This window comes from Dioscorea cayenensis, chromosome 12 (assembly GCF_009730915.1).
Source record: "Dioscorea cayenensis subsp. rotundata cultivar TDr96_F1 chromosome 12, TDr96_F1_v2_PseudoChromosome.rev07_lg8_w22 25.fasta, whole genome shotgun sequence".
Taxonomy (NCBI): Eukaryota; Viridiplantae; Streptophyta; class Magnoliopsida; order Dioscoreales; family Dioscoreaceae; genus Dioscorea; species Dioscorea cayenensis.
In genome coordinates this window covers 11,940,435-11,946,873 of record NC_052482.1, presented here as the reverse complement: position 1 = coordinate 11,946,873, position 6,439 = coordinate 11,940,435, and the positions used below count along the sequence as shown (strand labels likewise).

Here is a 6,439-nt window from a genome sequence, read left to right as displayed (position 1 = left end):
AGTCTATGAATAGTAACTGCTACATTAGATTGTTACATTGATTTTCTGTATTAACTTGCTATAGTACTCCACCAAAAACACTCCTTAATCTACTTTTCATCGAGGCAACATAAGCGGGCACACATTTATGCCGTAGATCGCGTCGCTTTTTCAATAAACAGGTTCATTGGTGAAAATCTTACTATCAATGCAAAGTCGGGATACGCAAATATGACTGCCCTTGTGCCCCTCGAAATCATTGTAATTGCTTGAATACATGGAGGTTGGCAGACATTCACGTATCTTTGAGCCCAATTTGTATCTTCGCGTTTGTTCCTTCCAAGATTTCATCAAATAGTCCATTCGCGATCTACTTTTGGTTTCTTTCCTTAAAACATAGCTTGACAACCCTACCTGCACAAAAAAAAACACAAATACACATGTATTAGTACTTAAACCTGATAAAAGTAATGCTCATTGTAAGGAAAGAACACTTCGCATTCTTAACACACAAGCACTTATCAGAATACAAAGTGTTCTTTCCTTGTGTTGAGCATTACTTTTCTCGGGTTTTAACGCTAATATGGGTGTATTTATGATACTTTTATGCAAGTAGGGTTGTGAGGCCGATTATGAGAGAAAGAAGCCAATGTGGGTCGTAATGCACTAATTTGGAGGAAATCTTGCTAAGGTTCAAACGTGAAAACATAGGTCGGGTTCCAAATGTAGGAATGTGTGCCAACCTCCTCATACTCGAGTTAGCACAACTATTTGGATGGGCACAAGGGCAGTCACATTCAAGCATTCAGACTTGTGCATATAGAACAATATCTCCACCAACATGTCTGTTATTTAAGAAGCAAGGTGATCTAGGATGTAAATGTGTGCCCGTTTGGATTACGTCGATGAAAGTATGGATGCGGGAGTATTTCAGGCGGTACTGTAGCAGGGTATTGCAGAAAACACTGTAGTAAAAATATTATAGCAGCACTTTTACAGCCGACAGAGAAAACAAGAAAACAAAGAATCCACACGGGCGTGTGGAAATTTCACACGCCCGTGTGAAAAATCCAGCCCTTAAAAAGCCAATTTCAGCCCCGATTACAGCATTTTTTTCTCCATCTTTTTGCCAACATGAGAGAGGGTGGCGGTGAGGGTTTTGAGAGGTATTGGCTAGGGCTTTGTAGAGGTTCTACAGCTCTGATGTTGTGCACCATTTGGAAGAAGATTAGTGGGAGAGCTTTCGTCGGCACCGATCCGGCGAGGTGTATCCTAGGCCGAACAAAGGGACCCTTGCGACGAGTAGAGGACTCCCCACAAGACCATCGCCACAACTAACGAGGGTGTTTTCTATGGATGCTTTGTTTTTATATTTTATTTCATTGATTGTATCTAGCTCCATGGATAGCTAAACCCCTAGTGGGTAATTGGGTATTTGTAAACCCTAGGATGTATTCGTTTCATTGAATCTCTTTATTATGCTTTCAATTAATTGATGTTTATTATGAGTTCCAATATTGGAGACTTGATTGTATGAATACTCCCCTAGAGTGACACTAGGGTTGGGAGTTCTTGTTAGTAACTCTTGTAAGTGAGTGACACACCATGAGAGTTGGACAAAGCTAGATTGGAGAGGATTGAGAGGGTGAGTCGAGAGGTACCGGAGCGTCTCCTTTCCCCTCCGGTGTGATCTATCCTACCTCCATGTTCCAAGAGTTCTTTGCGACCATAGTAGAGTGAATGGGATAAGGGATAACCTTCCGCTGGGACTTAGTTGCGAGTGCAACGGAATGAAGCATTGAAGTGATTTTAGCACCTAGGGCTTAATTGTGGCTAGGGATCTTCCACTTGGACCAAATGTTTAGGTCTATACATAGGAATAGGGTTTATCACTTGGAATCCATAGAGCTCATTGCAATTCTATGCGAGTGTGAGATTGAGAGGTTATTCAATCTCTCCTCCGGGACATGTATAGAGTTAGGCATGGTTGACCTTAGATTTGGGATCATGTAATTAAGGATTTCCATGACTAATTGTTGCATCAATTAAGAAGTATAATAGAGGGTTCTTGCTGACAAGTTCCCCTTGTGTATATCCCGCAAAGTGCACGGGTTTGTCGAAGTAATAATCCCAGGTGAGTAGGGTCGAATCCACAGGGAGTAGGGAGTAAAGACACTTATTTCGATTCTTAGCTATGTGGGGTATCAACAATGATAAGTGTGATAATGATTCAATTCTCAACAATTAAAAGCAACAAGTAAGAGAGCAAAAGTAAGGAGGAGGTAAGGTAATCGATAGAGATGGGGTACTCGGATGATGCTTCACCTAGGATAATCGCTTCAAGTGCAAGAACTCTCTATTATGCTTCCTAATCAATGCAATGGTGAGTCATGGAAATCCTTACATACATAGTCCCAAATCTAAGGTCAACTATGCCTAACTCTATTCATGTTCCGGAGGAGAGATTAAATAACCTCTCAACCTCGCACTCGAATAAAGTTGCAATGAGCTCTAGGGATTCCAAGTGATAAATCGCTTCCTAATTATAGACCTAACCCTTTGGTCAAGGCGGAAGGTCCCTAGCCAAAATTAAGCCCTAGATACTAAGATCCCCTCAACGCTTCTCTCCATTGCACGTGCAACTAGGCCCCAGCGGAGGTTCATCCCTTAGACCATTCACTCTATTATGGCCGCAAAGAACTCAAGGAATGGAGGTAGAATCTATCACGTCGGAGGGGAAAGGGGACACTCCTGTACCTTTCGACTCACCCTCTCAACCCTCTCCAACCTAGCTTTGTCTAACGCTCGTGGTGTGTCACTCACTCACAAGGTTACCAACAAGAACTCTCAACCCTAGTGTCACTCTAGGGGAAATGTTCATACAATCAAGCATTAAAGGTTGGAACTCACAATAAACATCAATTTATTGAAAGCATAATAAAGAAGTTCAATGAAACGAATACATCCTAGGGTTCACAATCACCCAAGTACCCACTAGGGGTTTAGCTCTCCATGGAGCTAAGTACAATCAAAGAAATCGAATGTAAAAGCAATAAATCCATAAAGAAACCCCCTCGTTGGTCATGTCGATGGTCTTGTGGAGAGTCCTCTACTCGTCGCAAGGGATCCTTTGTCCGGCCTAGGATACACCTCGCCGATCGATGCCGATGAAAGCTCTCCCAATAACTTTCTTCCAAACGATGCACGATGTCGGAGCCATAGAACCTCTCCAAAACCCTAGCCAATACTCCTCAAAATCCTTGCCGAAGCCCTCTCTCAAGTTGGGGAAAAGATGGAGAAAAGAATACCAAAATCGGGGCTGAATCGGCTTTAAATAGGGCTGGAATCGGGCAACTCCACGAGCGTGGACGCTACACGCGCCCGTGCAGAATTTCCACACGGGCGTGGATAATTTCCACACACCCGTGTGGATTCTCTGTTTCTCTGATTTCTCGGCCGGCTAAGAACAGTGCTGCTACAGTACTTGCTACAATGCTCTGCTACAGTCTTTGACCTGAATAACTTCCCAATTCCATACTTTCATCTGGGTAACGCAAACGGGCACACATTCACGTCGTGAATCACTTGCTTCTTCAATGATATACATGTTGGTGGAGCTCTTGTTCTTATATGCATAAGTCGGAATGCTCGAGTGTGACTGCCTTTATGCCCCTCCAAATGAATGTGCTCACTCGAATGCGAGGAGGTTGGCACACACTCTAGCATCTCACACCTGTCCTATGTCTTCGTGTTTGAACTTTAGCAATATCTCCTCCAAAATAAGTGCATTATGATCCACATTGTCCTATTTCCTTCATACTCGGCCTCACAACCCTACCTGCATAAAAGTAACACAAAAACACACATATTAATGTAAAAACCTAAGAAAAGTAATGTTCAACATAAGGAATGAACGCTTCGCATTCATATCGCACAAGAACTTATCACTTGCACTTGAAATGATTGTCCTAGGCGGATCAATGTCTGGGTACCCCATCTTTATCGATTGCCTTACCTTCTCCTTTACCTGTGCTCTCTATCTGGTTGCTTTTATTTTCGTTATTTCATATTTTGTCACACATATCACTATTCATCTTCCACATTAGTTAAGAAACAACTTAAGTGTCTTTATTCCCTACTCTATGTGGATACGATACCCACTCATATGGGATTATTACTTCAACCACCCGTGCACTTACGGTTTACACGCATATACGGACATGTCAAGTTTTTGGCGCCGTTGCTGTGGACTAGGCGTTTAGAGATACTTTGCACTTTGTTTTCTTAGCTATTCATTTATTCATTCTATTTCATATTTTCTTATTCTATCATAGTTCTAATTTATTTTTCTTTCTTTTTGGGTGTAGCTCCAGGTTATGACCCGAGGGAACACCTCAATACTGATTGAAGGAGATCCCGAGCTCGAACGTACAATTAGAAAAAAAGGGAAAGAACCTGTGCAAGAACAGTCTAATCTAGCTGATTTGGAAGTAGAAGAATCTGAAAACATAGCAGAACAGAATGAGCAGCAGCGGATATTATCCGATTATGCCAGACCTTCAGTATTGGGGACACAATCGAGCATTGTACGTCCCCCCATTACAGCTCAGAACTTCGAACTGAAGCCGGCATTCATCCACATGTTGCAGTAATCCGCACAGTTCAATGGTTTGGCTGATAAGGATCCAAACAGTCATATAGAGAACTTGCTCAAGGTGTGTGATTTGCTGAAGATAAACGAGGTGATGGATGATGCCATCAAGCTGAGAGCCTTCCAATTTTCCTTAAAGGGGAGAGTGAAGTAGGGGCTACACTCATTACCTAAAGCCTTGATTACTACATGGGAGGAGATGGTAGAAGCTTTTCTTGCCCGATATTTCCCTCCCGAAAAATCTGCAAAGCTTAGGAATGAGATCTCGCCCTAATAGAGTTAGAATTGGAGTCTCTGTTTGAGACGTGGGAAAGGTTCAAGGAGCTCCTGAGAAAGTGCCCGCAACATGGATTCCCAGAGTGGATGATTGTTCACACCTTTTACAATGGTTTAAATCCGAGTACAAGGTAACTCTTGGATGCGTCAGCAGGAGATACCAATCGAATTCTAGGGAGAAGAAGAAAGTGGCCAGTCTCCATGAGATAGATGCAGTGACTTCGTTGGCGGCTCAAGTGGAATCATTGAGTAAGAAGTTAGATCTCCTAACTTCGAATAGAGTGGCGGCCATGACTACTTGCACCGGGTGTGGTGGATGACATGGTCCCCCTGATTGCTCGATCTCTATTGGTGATGCATCTTCGGTTGAGAATGTAGATTTTGTGGGTAATGGCATGAGGAATCAAGAAAACCCATGCAGCAATACCTACAATCCGGATTGGAATAGTCATCCCAATTTCTCATGGAGTAACCTGGGTCCACAAAAGGACATAAGGCCACTGGGTTTCCAACAACAACAGCAAGCCCCAAACATGGAGAACCGAGTTTCAGATTCGGAGACTCGGATGAATGATTTGGAGAAGGCCTTGACTTGGTTTGTGCAATAATCTGATACAAGGTTCTAATCAGTTTAAGCTATACTTCGCAACCACACCGCCTCTTTGCATAATCTTGAAAATCAAGTAGGGTAGATTGTGAAGTCCTTATTGCAAAGGCTACAAGGAACCTTGCCAAGCAATATCGAGACCAATCCTAGAGAGCATTTGCAGGCGATCACTTTGAGAAGTGGTCGTGAGGTCGAAGGTAGGCTTCCGAGTGAGAAGCCAAATAAACATGCACCCGAGGTTATAAAGGTCGAGGAGGATGCAATCAAAGAAAAAGAGATGGCATCCCTACCTATAAAGCCAAGAATTCTTATCCCTCTAGATTGAAGAATAACCAAGGGGATGAACGGTATAAGAATTTTATGAGTTTGTTCAAGCAACTCCACATCAATATTCCTTTTGTTGAGGCATTGGCCCAAATGCCTAAGTATGCAAAATTCTTCAAAGGCTTGGTGACCAACAAGAGGAAGTTAAAGGAGAGTGCTTCAGTGATTTTAAATGCATATTGCTCGTCAATTTTGCAAAAGAACATGCCGAACAAGAAGAAAGACCCGGGAAGCTTCATCATTCTGGGTAATATTGGCAATCTAGGTGAAGAAATGGCATTGGCGGACTCAAGGGCCAGTATCAACATCATACCATACACCTTCTTTCAAAACCTAGGCTTGGAAGAGCCTAGGCCTACTTAGATGACTTTACAATTGGAAGATCAAACGGTGAGACATCCGAGGGTTATCATCGAAGACGTGCTTGTCAAGGTTGACAAGTACATTTTTCCGGTTGACTTTGTAGTGCTAGATGTCGATGAGGATGCGGATGTATCCTTGATGCTTGGGAGGCCGTTCTTACTGACTTCCAAGGAATTGATTGACATGGACGGTGGGGAGCTAACTTTGAGAGTTGGAGATTACAAGCTCACATACCGCCT

The 6,439-nt window shown here is 42.9% G+C and overlaps 1 non-coding gene across 1 annotated transcript; it reads right to left on the bottom strand.

Moving 5' to 3' along the window:
• Positions 1 to 4,877: 4,877 nt before the first annotated feature.
• LOC120274331 lies at positions 4,878 to 4,983 on the bottom strand. Its single transcript, XR_005540858.1, has one exon. It is a non-coding gene; the product is annotated as a small nucleolar RNA R71 (small nucleolar RNA).
• Between the last annotated feature and the right edge of the window lie 1,456 nt (positions 4,984 to 6,439).